This window comes from Haliotis rubra, unplaced genomic scaffold (genome assembly GCF_003918875.1).
Source record: "Haliotis rubra isolate DU_JTF1 unplaced genomic scaffold, ASM391887v1 Scf477, whole genome shotgun sequence".
Taxonomy (NCBI): domain Eukaryota; kingdom Metazoa; phylum Mollusca; class Gastropoda; order Lepetellida; family Haliotidae; genus Haliotis; species Haliotis rubra.
In genome coordinates, this window is record NW_025767165.1 from 290,307 (window position 1) to 306,093 (window position 15,787).

Below are 15,787 nucleotides of genomic sequence, written 5' to 3' on the forward strand. Positions count from 1 at the left end.
ATGGATGGGTTTGAGTGGGTTTTGCTAACGTTTTTCTAGAGTCGAAAGATAGGGACCCCATTTCGGATACATAGATGTATCATCAGAGAAAAATTATTCATTATTTTTCAAATTACATTTTGTGAAGTTTCTTTTTTGACTCAGTATATTTAAAGTATAATTAATTATGTGTCATGTCAACATAATTTCACAGAAAAATATGGTCCTAATTACATTTACACTGTGTGGTATATGCTCATAGTATTTTATGCTCTTTAACTTGCTTTGACCTGCTTAATGAATGTAAATTTGTCAGTCAAAGTCAGTTCACGCACGTTCAGATCCAAGCACGTATACATTTAAACAATAGTGTCCCTTCGTGTGATGCATACCCCAATCCATGGGTTTAGCCATGTTCGTGAAGTGAATGTTGTTCGAGCACAGGGAATAGATCTAGGATCGTGGTAGGGGAAAGGACACGGTCAGCTAAATCCAAAAGCGCAGGCTGCGCACGGAGCGGAGGCTGCTATGTTTCCTTGTCAGGGGGAGAGGGTCCAACCTCGCTCTCTCACTGTAACGTGCTCAAAACTCAGATTAGATTAACTCCACCATGTTGACAGGATCATGTTTAGGAGCCAGTCTCGGCAGACAAGGTAGGAGCTTCTCCATCAAGGATTTCTTTATCTCCTTTAAAGAGTCAGACTAAGTCATGTTTAGCCCAACTCTAAATCTAAAAACAACCACCAGTAAATAGTCAAAATCTAAGTAGTTCATAATTTTTGTCTGGTATTCTTTAGTGTGTCCAGGTTAAAATTGATAACACGTCACGTGATCATGAAATTATCATTAACATAATGATCTAGCTACTATCCAATACGATGTCTCTTTTGTTGGTTACTCAGCCATGTTGGAATCAATATGTTTCATCACAATCTGATGCAAACGAAGTGGGGTAACCATATAGGTGTCAATAGGTTTCATCAAATTTAACTTACTAATCTCCTGAGGTTGTCATTCAAGCCTGGAAGAAATCAAATTGCGACATTTGATTGACGACACGATATACACAAATGGGTTTTCACTGAAAGGTGAGGATCGTCCATATGAAGGATCTTTTTAATACAATTTCACAAAAAGTCATTTAACAGGACTTCAGTTAACTGATATACACAGCAGTAGAACCAGCAATTGTTGAGAATTTATAGATTTTTATTTTTATTTTTTCACTCATTACTCACGTATTAAATGTGAATATTAGCAGAACGTAACTCCAGATTCAAAAACAGGTGAACAGTTAGTATTTTGTCAGGTCACCATGGGCAGCAATGCAGGCTTCAATGCGGCGGGGCATACTACTGATCAAAGAAGTTAGAAAGTCGTGGTCCATGCTGTCCCAATATCGGACCACCTCGTCTTTCATTTCAACAATATTTGTCAGATTTTTCTTATTGACACTTTCCTTCATAAGTCCCCAAACATTTTCTATTGGATTTAGGTCAGGGCTATAGCTTGGCCAATCTAATAATGTCACATTTTGGGTCCGAAACCAGGCCTGTGAAAGTCCAAACATTTCCATAGAACACGTGAGCAGACGGAAGTAAATGTCCTTCGAGAATATATGTGTACTGCTCACTGTTCACATTCCCTTCAAATACACAGGGGGGCGTTGCCCCTAACACAGATATGCCACCCCACCGGTTAACATTCGGACTGTACTTTGGGCTCTGATACAAAGGTTTTTCAGTTTGTTTGGTCCAGAATTTCAGTGTATTAGGGAGGAAACAGCCAATCAGAACTTTCATCTGAGAAAATGACATTGTCCCAGTTAAAATTTCTATGCTGTAAGCACCAGTTCAACCTTTGCTACTTTTGTTCAGGTTTCATGATCGGTGATGGAATTCCTCGACCTTTCTGCCAACCCATTGCATGCAGCTCAGTTCAAATTGTCTCCTTACAGACAGTCACAGTTCCTCTATCAATCATATCCAGCCTTAAGTGTTCTAAACTCCTTCGTTTGTTTTTAGAAACAAGAATACCAAGCCGCCTCCTGTCACCGACAGTCAATTTTCTGGGCCTACCTGCGCCTCCCTGGTGCTCAATGCCATATCCATTTGCAAAATTTTTCAAAACACGATAAACAGAGGACAAAGGGATGCCTGTTCTACTTGAAATCACTTTAGCTGATCTGATGTCCTTGTTATAAAACTCTAAAATCAACTTCCCCTTCTCTAAATCATCCATACTGAGGATCACTGAAAATGTCGTCTGCTAGCAAGTAAACAAGTGAAAAGGGATTAACGGAGTTGTCTCTCTTGAATGAAACCAAGCACTTGATAGCTGGTCAAGGTTGTTTATACTAGAGATCCAATTAAACATATTCCTAAAATTCTCAATAATTTCTGGTCATACTATATACAGTTATAAATCTTAGAATGAATTAACAACTGAGGTTGTTAGTGGCAGTAAATTCAAAGGGTGTTGCGGGAAAACAAATGCTTGTTCCCTCAGATGTTACAGAAGTTTCACATCATTTAAAGTATTTTCTTTCAGATTATTCAAAGAGAAAGTCATGCGTAATTTGTTAATGAGCAAAGTTTCATCTCGTACTCTACTTTGTCAATATTATGTTAATTAAATAATAATTGCTTCAGCCATGACGTGTCAATTAAGACATCACCGAACTCGTGTCCTTTGATGAAATACATTCGTCTACTTTATTAGAGTTGAAGTGGTGCTGTTTGGTATCTAATTTTGAATAATTAGTCAAATTTAAATCGTAAAGTTCCATCTGATACTTTGCTATGTCAGTATTATGGTAATTAAATGACATTAAAAAACTTTTTTTCAATCAGTGTGCATATGTCTGAATGGTAAGTATGTTCAATTCTATTGCAGTAATGAATTCAGCTTTGTTTTTGAAAACATATATACAATCAATATGACATTTCTTCCTCTACTTGCCATGTGCCGATTCTACAACTCTCAGTTCCTTTCGACTTCCAACTCCATTCAACAGTCAAGAACAGACGTAAGCAAGTGACATTCGTGCGTCCGGAAAGTCGTGAGTCCAATGTTACTAGTTACTTCTGCCACTTATTTGTCCCAGTGTATAGCACTGTTGGGATGTCAGTAATAAATTATGTGAGTCAATATAAGTTTTCAGAAATTCATTGTACTTGTGCGATCATTTACTAATGCCAAAATATCATGGATTTCTTGAAGTTCACATTCCTGTACTAACCTTTGCGTTACGCTTTAGAAATCACCTCGTAACGATACGCGAATCATGTCCATGCAGGTAGCAAAAGTCCCGTGGTCCCTACTATGGGGATCCACCTTCAGTTGTTGGGGATCTATAGCGTTTTCATATTACGTATTGTACAAATAATGCTATTAGTTTTAACTGTACATGCTAGTTTTAATTCTCACTGTGATAGTCTAGTTGTTTTACTGTTATTTGACGACAGGTTTTATAATATACTCTCCCAAAAAGAAACGCATATAGGAATTTCAACTGTATTTTTATGTTTATTTTGAAACATCTTGTAGGCTTTATGAGTCAATGAAATATAGCGAAAGTACACACTGGGAATGCAGACTTATCCGTCTTTGGCACCAACTCGAGGAAAGTCAGTTTGAGTGTCACATGGAGACGTCTGGTGGCGCTAAAGTCAATTCGTTGTGTGACCACCGTGGGCATACAGAACTGCACGGCATCGTCTCGGCATCGAACGCATAAGTCTCAGAATCTCGTGTTGCCCAATCGCAGCCTACTCTGCCTGTAGTGCCTGTGCGAGTTGCTGAAGTGTCTGGGGCTGAGGGTTAAGGCGTCGCACCCGTCTGTCCAGGGCATCCCACAGATGTTCGATCGGGTTTAAGTCCGGTGATCTTGAGGGCCAGGGGAGCACATTGATGTTGTAGTTCTGGAGGAATTCGCTAGTGTGACGTGCTGTGTGGGGCCTGGCATTGTCATATTGAAACAACTCCCTCTGGCGATCAATGATTGGAAGGAGGTGTGGGCGTAGGATTTCATCACAGTACCGTTGAGCTGTCAGGTTGCCTTGACACTTCTCCTACGGCCGGTAATCGTTCCACACATCATAACACTGCCCCGGCCGAATCTGCCAACTTGGGGAACGCAAGCGTCGGCGAAATGTTCACGTCGACGTCTGTACACCCGCATTCTTCCATCGCGTTGTTCCAATAGAAATCGTGATTCGGCACTGAACCAGATTCTACGCCAATTCAGTAGGTTCCAGGCCTGTACGTTGGTGCACCATTGAACTCAATGTCGACGATGTTGTTGTCGAAGCACAGGGCCAAAATAAAAAAAAGGGCTGGCACGTAAACCAACCTCTCTCAACCTGTTCCTGACGGTCTGTGCAGAAAGCCTCCTCTATCCGGGTATTTGTCGAGCGGTACTGGTCGCCGTAGCTGTTCGATGATGCAAGTGATGTACCCGGATGTAGCGATCCTGCGCCGCAGTGGTCGCTCGGTGTCGCCCACTACGAGGGGCATCTGCTACCAAATTCTGCCGGCGATATCTCTCCCAGAGCCGTGAAATGGTGCTATGGTGAACATTCATGCGTCGGGCAACTGCACGTTGAGGCTGGCCAGCTTCAAGCAAACCAGTGGCGATATGGCTTCACTTAGACGTGGCATTTTGCGTTCGTCAACAATATTCCAAATACAGTGAATAATCGACAGACAGCGATCAACCTTTTATACCCACCATTGAGACTATCTGATCCCCGACTTCCACGTGCATTACATGTGAATTGTGTATTCTGTGACACTACACGCCGAATTTGAAAATCATGCTGTTAAATACGGGTATTTTACGGATGGTGCGTTTTGTTGTGATGTTTCAAAACATAAACACCATAGGACTCATAAACAGAGCAAAAACTGATACTTGTTTACAATGCATAATATAGTTAATGTAAATTTAATAATTTACTCACTCCAATTGCTGTTGCTGAGGTGGAAACATCTTTTCTTTCTTCAGATACCTCAGCAACAGCCTCATAATAAAATCATAACATCATCACCATTGTTTTGTCTTGTACCCAACGGCTCAGAGCCGAAATTCCCCAGGCGACCTCGGCTACATATGCAAAGCCTTTTCACTATGTGGCTGAAACAGCGCCGAGGTGACGTTAAATTTAACCCACTCACATTCCCATGGTCCGTCATGTATGGAGCAGCTTTGGTTGCTGGTTGTCTGAAGCCTACTTTTCTGATGTACATATTGTTTTGCTGCCCTTTACCTACAGGACACAGTCTGAGTTACATATTTAATATAACTGGTTCTGGTCATGATATGCCTAATGCAGTGCTGATGTGACTTTAAATGTTTACTCACTGATTTATCCAATGAATACGTTTAGGCAGATAATCAAGATCCCTTACATTAACCGTGCTATCGTGACTAAAGCAAGTGATAAAGTTAAATCATGTAAACATGTAGTAATTCTCCACGGCCTGGCAGTTTGAATTGATGAATCACTATTTAAATAGTGGTGATACCAGGAGAGCAAAATAATGTTTCAGTACAGGTGAAAACTACCTCGACTCCTACTTTTCCTTGGTTTGTAGGAAACAATTTAACGGGTTTAAGGTCATTTTGAAACAAAGCTGTGTCTGTTATGTCGTAGACGGTTCTGAAAGGAATGTTGTTTTAGTTTGTTGTTTTCGTGTCCTTTTTTCGTTTCTGTTGTTTCGGTTATCGTATGGATTTTGTGTGTGTGTTTTTTGTTTGTTGCTTTTTGGTGTTGTGTTTTTTGGGGTGGAGGTCGGTGTCAGAGTGTGGTTCTAAGTGTCCTCTCCGCTGTGTAATAACAAATTTCGGTCTCGAGGAGTACTTCAATTCACACTATTCTTCTTCAAACTAATCAGCTGGAATCAATTCTCAAACAGATGTCGTTAGTCGCCTCTTACGACAAGCATGGGTTGCTGAAGAATTGATCCTATGCTTGTCGTAAGAGGCGATCATGTGGTCAAGTTGCTGACATGTCATCGTATCCCAACTGCGTAGATCGATGCTCATGCTGTTGATGACTGGTCTGTCTCGGCCAGACTCGATTATTTACAGTCCGCTGCCATATAGCTGGAATATTGCTGAGTGCGGTGTTAAACACCAACCAAGCAACCAAATCTCAACAAGTCATATTGTGATTCACAATTTCATATAAAAATCATATATACCCTCTGCTTTAGATTTCCAACGCAGGAGTCCATGCAGGTAGCAAAGGCACTGTAAGTCCCCATGGTCCCTAGTATGGTGATCTACCTTCAGTTGTTGGCAATCTATAGCCTAATTTTACATTGTATTGTCCAGAATTTTTTTTCTACTTTTAAAGATATATGCTAGCTAGTTTTAACTCAATCTGTGATAATCTAGTGGTTTTACTGTTCTTCGTTGACAGGGTTTTCAATATTATATGTATGTATTATAATTTTAGAACTAGTTTTAGTCACGATATGGCTGAAATATTGCCGATGTGACTTTAAATCTTAACTCACTCACTCCAACGCAGGACTGTTCATGACCAAGTGTCAGCGTGGATGTCGTTAAATTGAGTTATTCTGGCATTTTACTGACACTTCTTTTAGTTAGCATCTTCACACATCATCTGCATGAGTTTCAGGCTAAAAATTGAATATGACATCGCTGTTATGTGATATGCTTTCTCACTCGTCTACTAGATGGCACTGCCTAGCAAAGAGGAGACAATGGATCCCTGTAACGATCCTGATACTATAGACGTGTACGAGATGACTGAGGGTAAATCTGAAAACGATGGCTGCAGTACAACTCTGCAGCAGAGAGTCAAGTGGAATTCACGTCTGAGCTACCTTCTTTCCTTAGTTGGATGTTGCGTGGGATTTGGAAATTTGTGGAGGTTCCTTTATATCTGCAACAGGAACGGTGGAGGTAAACCCTATCGCTTTGTTCGTTTCTTTGTTTAACCATATCCCTGCAGCATGCCCGCGGCCCGTCAATATTCCAGTCCAGAAAGTCTAGACTAGATAATCTATGCAGTGATCGACATCATGAGTATCGTACAGTGACATGCTCAATCCAAATCAGCGACACTGACCGTCCGATACCGTCAGTTGCATCCAACGACAAGCAATAAATGTTACGTATGACAAGTATGGGTTGCTTCAGATAAACTCTAACTCTCGGATCTTTACATGGAATAACATCAGATGAATTTGGATACGTATTGTGTATTGTATTGTATTATATACCCTATGTTGAATACATGATCTTATTAAGATCCTCGACACTAATGAAATCATTTGTTTCTTCAACAGGAGCTTTCCTCCTGCCGTTCTTACTCTGCCTCTTTGTGATTGATTCCCAATGTTCTTCCTGGAGGCAGCCCTTTCTCAGTTCTCGGGAATGGCAACCCTCGCGCGTGGAGAGTTTTGTCCTATATTGAAAGGTTGGCACATCTCATCATCCAGATCTCGAAAACGTCTATACAAGTAACAGTCTAAAGATGAACATATATTCCTTTTTGTGGAAAAGAATTTAATAGTTGTTGAAGAATATGACACATGTACAGGAATGTTAATCCTTGAGGTTCTCGCAAACAACCTTTCTCTGAAGCTACCTCGGGGATATAATATTTTCAAAAGCTTCAGTTGGGCTGACATTGTCCATTACTATGGATTTGGTACTCTATTAAGAGTAGAAAGTTTAACTGGAACTTTCAGTGAAGAGAGGTTGATATACATGCATAAATATTTTCCCCCATCTCTTACTGCCTTAAAGCATAATTGATCATTACTGGAACATTGATTACAGAATTAACATAAATACATATATCCTACTACGTTTAGTAGTCACAAAAAGAAATCAAACACGAATGTCATGACTGAATGTCATTATGATTTATTATATTTAGGCGTTGGCATCGGGACTCTTTTGACGTGCACTGTCTTCATCCCAAGCTACAATATCCTCCTGGCGTGGCCCATTTATTACATGGTGAAGTCCTGTTCCAGCGTTCTGCCCTGGACAACTTGTGGCAACAGCTGGAACACTGATCTGTGTGTGGAGGCTGTGACGATTGGCACCTTCAACAGCAACAGGACATTTGTAGGCAATGCATCCAGACCCGAGGGAGAGTTGTGGGAGAACGACACACTGGCTCATACTGCTGCTGAGGAGTTTTGGCAGTATGGTTACATAATGCGTTTCTTCGATACGACCGCCGCCATATAGCTGGAATATTGCTGAGTGCGGCAAAAAACTAAACTCACTCACTCACTCACTCACTCACTCTTCGATACGATATGGGTTGATGCGATTAGTTAATATCCGAAATTAAAAGCGATAAACTCTTTCAACGTCCATAAAGATACGATACGCGTAGCTGCGATACGATCATGTTTGAAAATGTAAATAAAAGTGATGAAACCTATACCGCATCCATAAAGATACAATGCGTGTAGTGGCAAATAGATAATATACGAAAAGTAAATAAAAGCAACAAAATCTCTTCTACATCCTTAAAGATACGGTACGCATTGTTGCGATAAGATACTGTCGGAAAATGTAAATACAAGCGTAAAAAACCGTTTCCACATCCATAAAGATACGATACACATTGTTGCGATAACATAATGTTTGAAAATGTAAATAAATGTGACAAACACTTTTTCACATCCATAAAGATACGATAGGCATTGTTGCCATAAGATAATGCTTGAATGTGTAAATAAAACTGACAAACCCTTTTTCACATCCACAAAGATAAAATATGCGTTGTTGCAATAAAATACTGTCCCATAATGTAAATTAAAGCGACGAAACCTTTTCCACATCCATAAAGTTATTTGTGCAAAAAGAAAAGTCGATAAACATGTGCAATTTTTCACAAAATCAAGTCAAAATTGGGGAATTCCACCCCCCATAATTTTTGTCAATGATGCGTCAATTTTATATATTTACTACACGTCCACTTTAAGACTTTTTGAAAGCTTAAATGAAGTCTTGAATAATATTATAGCCTTGATCGAACAACTCCTGAGCAAGAGGTGTATGATGCTCGTTCACATCTTGGTGATAAAAGTATCTCTATTGGGCCCCAGATATTGTGAAATGTAAACACCAAAGGATGGAGCAGTTGGAATAGAGCTTGACTGTTGGAAGTTTAAGTCATCCCTTTGGACATACAGAGGATTTTTATTATGTTTTGACACAGTGAACCTATATGCTCAGTTTGAAAAAATGAAACACGTGAGGCTATCTCATAATACTGAGACATGCACCAAGACCACAATGCACAAAACGAAGTCTGGTTAAATACACTCAAAGCTGACATTAACCTTCTTGGTCAGATGACTTAGTTCTTATTTTGACAACCTGCTCTCAAATTCTGATTCATATGTATAAAGAAAAAGACCCGCAAGGAGGGGAGCTCAATTGCTGCCCATGGGGACGCCCACTTCTTGTTTAAATGTATTACTTAGATTTTGAACGGTGTAATTTCATTAGCAATATGATATACATTGGGAGTTTGAGACAGTATGGGTACAGACGTTTTTTCGATATCATATGCGCTGAGGCAATTAGATGACATTTGTAAATAATCGAGTTTGGACCAGACAGTCCCTTGACCAACAGCGTGAACATGGATCTATGCAATTGTTATACGATGTGTCAAGCAGGTCAGCGAACCTGATCACCCGATCCCGTTAGTCGCCTCTTACGACAAGCATGTGTTACTGAAGATCAATTCTAAATTGGATCTTTTCAAGTCTCTCCAGGTCGTCGGCGATGTGTTGCCTTGGCTCTGTCTTTGGCTATTGGTTTGATAGAGTCGTATGGTCTTCACAGGTCCCTGCGACACTAACATGTATGCATAACACTGAAGATAATGTAGAAGCTGACACTTGTGTTGTAGGTACAACGCACTAGGTATTTCCAGTGGTTTGGAGGAGGTTGGGTCGGTGCAGTGGCACATGGTCGGCTGTCTCTTTGCTTCCTACATCATTGTATGTCTCTGTATGGTTTCTGGAATAAAGTCTATAGAGAAAGTAGGTATAATCTGGAACTATTTGCCTGGAAGGATACTTTTTGCAGATGTATGAACGCTCTTGATTTCTTGCTTCGCGTGTGTGAGTGTGTGTAATTGGTGTGAATTATTATGACAGTATATGGGGCTGCTTGTAACAGCATACATACCTGCTTTGGTAGCAAAAGTACTCTAAGTCCCCATGGTTCCTAGTATAGTGATCTACCTTCAGTTGTTAGCGATCTATAGCCTGTATTTTATACTGTATTGTCTTCTCTTATTGGAATGTTTTACCTTTGCTCGCTAGTTTATATTTATATCTGTGATTCTATAGTATTTTTACTGTCCATCGTCGACAGAATTTAATCATCCAAATGTTTTCACTTTTTATTGTATAAATTGTTTTCATCACGATATGTCTGAGATATTGCCGATGTAACTCACCGATGTGACTCACTCATATACCTGCTTTTTCAGTTTCTAGGCCTGATTGTAAAACATAACGCTTGTAAAAGTTCATAACGAACGACTTATAACGCTATTAAAGACTGTGTTGGGCTTGCAATGTGGATGCTGAAGGTATTTCATCCTGTTGAAAGGTTGTGTATGTGACGGCAATAGTTCCATACATTCTTCTGGTGACCATCTTCATAAGGATGCTGATGCTGCCGGGAGCTGGAGCTGGTCTGCTGTACTACCTCACACCAGACTTCAGTAGACTCCTCCACGCACAGGTGTGTTAAAGTCATTAGCGTAATGATGACGAATGAGTTACAACAAAGGCAGTTTTTAATGTTGGTGGCTATATATAAGCTCAATGTTTGAGTGAGTGAGGTGTTGTTTTCTGTATATATGCTTAATGAGTGAGTTGTTGTTTGTTAGGTATGTTTAGTGTGTGAATGAGGTACTGTTTATATAATTAAGTTTAATGTGTGAGTGAGGTACTGTTATATATAAGTTGAATGAGTGAGTTAGGTACTGTTTGTTATAGATAAGTTTAATGTGTGAGTGAGGTTCTGTTTATTATAGATAAGTTTAATGTGTGAGTGAGGTACTGTTCGTTATATACAAGTTGAATGAGTGAGTGAGGTACTGTTTGTTATAGACAAGTTTAATGTGTGAGTGAGGTACTGGTTGTTATTTAAGTGAGTAAAACTACACTCACTCACTTGAGTACTGGAATATTTCTAAAGGCAGCCTAAACCTAACTCTCTCACTTTACTCTACTGAATCTTAACAGAAACAATGTCTTAAAATTACAACTGCTTTACGGTGAATAATATTGTGCATGTTCAACAGGTATGGCTTGAAGCGTGTATCCAGGTGATGTTCTCCCTGGCTGTGGGCTGGGGAATGATTGGAACTGCTTCCAGCTACAGCCAGTTCCATGAACCCTGTCTAAGGTAAATCCTGATAGTATTGTGAACGGATCTCGATTCCGACTTGTTCATGGGCATGTGCATCACCATCAAATAGTGTAAATGAAAAGGTTCCTGGTACCACATCCATGGCAAAACCTCAAGTCAGACAATTAAAGTGAAATGAAAACTTTTTAAAATGAAATCAAATGAAAACCAGCAAAAAGATTCGGACAGCAGACAAAGATTCGGTCAGCCTACCAAGGAATCTTCATGTACAGGATGGATCAAGGAACCGTGTCTTAGGTAAACCCTAATATTATTGTAGGGAAATCTCAATTTGTAAGCGCATTCTCACTTATCGATGGCACCAATCACAGACACATGCATAGACAAGGCAATTACCTGTGAAAACACAAGAACATACGGTACAAGTCACAATAACACCAAACATAATGTTTTCACCGATCCGTCAAATTCACGAAATTTTGGCAATAAACATATTGAAAGAGGGGTATTATGTTGTGTTAGTGAGTGAGTGAGTTAATATTTAAAGTCACATCGGCAATATTTCCGCCATATCGTGACGAGAACAATTAATGATCACATCATATTTCAATAAAATTAGAAAGTAAAACCTGTTGACAAAGAACAGTAAAACTAATAGTGTAATCACACATATCCCTTTAAAACTAGTCATGAAATCTAAAACATGTTATCTAGAAATGACAAGACAATGTAAAAACAGGCTATAGACCGCTAACAACTGAAGGTAGATCACCATACCAGGGACCATGGGGACTTACAGTACATTTGCTTCCTGCATGGTATGTTGTGTTGAGGTGAGTGAGTGAGTATAGTTTTACGCCGCACTACGCAATATTCCAGCTATTGGGCGGTGGTTGTATTTAGGAGACAGAAATTATCGACTGCGATAATGATGTCTATTTTCGTTAAGAATGCATCGATGACTCACTAATAACCAGAGCGTAGACGTCGCTTCTCATTTCAGTCATTGTGTAAAATTATGAGCCATTTGATATGCTACATTGGATTAATCATGTACGCAATTCCTTGGTAGGCTTTCCGAATTTTTTTATGAGTTTCCTTTTGTTTTGTATTATTTCATTTCGCTTGCTTGGTGAGGTTTTGCCATAGACGTGGTACTAGGAATGTAACACGCATTGTCGTTCATATGTAGATATGCAAATTATAACGCAAGCGTGTTTAAGGGACAAAACACTGCAGGCGTGATAACCTCTTTATCATGTCATGTCATCTTGTAAATTCTGTGGTCGACAAACACCTTCTCTTCTCTTCTCTTCTCCCACGATATATCAGAGACGCCATCATCGTGACTGCTGTATCAGAAGGAACAAGCATCTTCGCTGGATTTGTCATATTCGCTACCCTTGGCGTCATGTCGGAGAAGACTGGTGTTTCTATTTCAAAAGTGGTTTCCAGTGGTGAGTATTGTAAAGGTCCAAAGTCGTGTTTAATACTAGTATACAAACACAATTTCGTGCTTAATACTTAACACATGACCAGTCTTCATAGACTACAATGCTTGGTCCCACGGTGCACGTGTCGTTGGTGATTTCTTACGTCAAGAGGCGGAAACCCCTCTCCTATTTAATTATTCCTTGGAGGTGAAAGTATTGGACTGATGAATGGTCTCTACGCCAGATCCGGAGAAAACACATGCTGCACTGTTGTTCATGCATACACGTAACTGAGATTGTGACATTAGTGCTTGACACCTACCCGCATTTTGACTCGTAACGTCAATGTCATAGACATGCGGTTCTGCTCTCTTCATATGATCGCAATGTCCTATTAAAGTTTACAAGGTAAGTTTTCATTGTTATGTTTTCAAATTTGGAGAGAAAATTAACAAAGCAAATTTTCTCTTCGACTCTAGTATATTTGTACTATTTTCAAGAACGCTTGTGACATATCTCAGCTGCCAAAGTTTAGAACTAAGATGGATTGTCAATACTTGGCAGGTCCAGGATTGGCCTTTGTTGTGTATCCAGAAGCTTTATTCCAACTTCCAATGCCACAAGTCTGGTCATTTCTATTCTTCCTGGTGTTGCTTACAGCCGGACTTGATTCACAGGTAAGATCGCCCACACTGAACGAGTGAAAATATCATTGTATCATTTCTGACTGGTCGACGCTTGTAAATCTGCACATTCTGCATGAATTCGCGGGAATTTTGAATTTCGTCACCTGCTTGACTTGGAAATGTAAGAATTTGTTTCAAGCAATGGCTTCACAAACGAAAAGCAGTAACTGTAAATGTCGACCAATCAGAGGACTTGCTTCGCTCACGCACCCGTTTTGTGCGGACCTATCGTCATCCATTTGTGACTAGATCGTTTAGTTGAGGGTCAAAACCGGCTTTCAGTCGACTTGCAAAAATAACAATAAAGAATTGGTAGGTGTCACGAGTGTTGATGTATTGTACTGTGAAGCATTTCGAGTCGGGAGTCATCTGGAAAGAGTTAATACTAATTATCTTTAATCCTCGCAAACACACGAGGGCCTGTGGATACCCTGACTGATCCAAATTCGACACTTCTTGTAGTATGTATTCAATATATACAATAGCGTTATGGATTTAAGATGAAAATTGTTTCATTCCGCTTCTGGTATATAAATAATTGGCAAACATCACTAATCTTCCAAAATCTCATACCTCATTAAATGAACGAATGGAAAGAAATATATGTCTATGTTCTTAATTCTGTGGGTCAATAATTTCGAAACAAATGCACATGCTCATTAAATGAATATTGTTTTCAGTTTATGAATATTGAGGTCCTTACAACAGCCATGGTAGACAAATATCCGGCCGCTTTAACCAAAAGACGCCATCTTGTGACAGCCGGTGTGTGCGGGATAAGCTTCTTGCTTGGGATTGTATTATGCACAGAGGTAGGGACACGAGGATAACAACTGACAATATTGGAGCTTGCTCAGAATGCAGACGAAAACCGCTGGCAAAACATCTTAATCGATTATACACAAACGAATGCAATTACTAACAAACATATGTCGAGCAATGATTGATAGTCTACAACGATGAATCAAGCATAGAAAGCATGCGTATCTTCCTTGGGGCACTAACTACAGGTGCAGTAAGAATATCAGACTGACATACAGTAATGATGTAAACAAACATAATAAACCACAGTAAGACAAAATGGCGGTGTCCTGGACATGCGACTTCTTGATGATGACAGACATCATTCAGGGGATGGTCAGCTAAAACGATGACTCATTTACCACAATGCAGTAACATTATTTAGTATAAGAATAAATAGTCTTTCAATGGTTGTAACTGATTCAGTTCATGGATCACTTCGTGGATGATTTTGATCTTTCCTGAGGTGGTAAAATATGCATACAACAGAGAGGCAGTTACAACTGTCTCAGTAAAATCCACAAAAGGTCAGTTGGAATTTATCAGAAAAAGAGTTGCTTAATTTCTGCAGAAAATATAGACCGCATAAATATCCAGAACTATTTTTAAATGGCAGCCCCATCAAGGTTGTGAAGGGTTGTTCTTGGGTTTTATCTTTGATTCTCATTTGACTTTCTTACCCAATATTAAATACCTTAAAAATACATGCTTGAAGGCACTTGGATTGTTGAAAGTCGTGAGGTGAGATCACCCATCCGCTCGAAACTTGATTACGGCGCAATCGTATATGGTGGAGCCTTTAAAGGCAACCCAAAATACTTGATTCTATCCACCACCATGGTATAAGACTGTGTTTAAGCCTGATCAAACTATCTTTGCAGTATATCATAACACAGTATTCTAATCAGGTCAACCAGGTATATAACTGTCTTTAATACACACTATGAGGATCTGTACAACAAGACGTCTTCTCTTGTTCCGCCTCCAGGAATAAGAGTAAAACCTTTCCTTTCAGCTGCTAGCATTGAGCTGGATAATATATCTTCATACCGCCTTCTTTCTTCTCCTTGGCACTTAGTGAGGGCACAAGTTGACCTAATACTGACAACTTTAAAATCTAAGAAACTAATGAATTACAATATCAACATCAGAATTCAATCAATTAAAACGTAAACATAATACATACAAATCTATGTTTACAGATGGATCCAAGGGCGGTGGCACAGTTGCTTGTGCCACTGTCATTGGATCCAGAACACTATTTACTAGAATACCGGATAACCGCTCTATTTTTACAGCAGAAGCAAACGCTATATTAATGGCTCTTGAATCTATTTTAAAAAACACCCTAAATATAAACAATATATCATATATTCAGACTCTCGTTCCTTCAGAGCATTATATATCTATCTTGTAAACATCCACTTTTAGTTGAAGTTAATAATTTATTGTCCAATACGATATCTTCTTTTGTTGGTTATCCAGTC

The 15,787-nt window shown here is 39.5% G+C and overlaps 2 long non-coding RNA genes across 2 annotated transcripts; one reads left to right on the forward strand and one right to left on the reverse strand.

Annotated features, from left to right (window-relative positions):
* Positions 1 to 258: 258 nt before the first annotated feature.
* LOC124290893 lies at positions 259 to 13,826 on the reverse strand. The gene is made up of 3 exons (XR_006902073.1): positions 13,725 to 13,826; positions 12,672 to 12,677; positions 259 to 269 (listed from the first exon to the last, which is right to left on the reverse strand). It is a non-coding gene; the product is annotated as an uncharacterized LOC124290893 (long non-coding RNA).
* Positions 12,730 to 14,299, forward strand: LOC124290894. The gene is made up of 3 exons (XR_006902074.1): positions 12,730 to 12,837; positions 13,378 to 13,490; positions 14,180 to 14,299. It is a non-coding gene; the product is annotated as an uncharacterized LOC124290894 (long non-coding RNA).
* Positions 14,300 to 15,787: the final 1,488 nt, after the last annotated feature.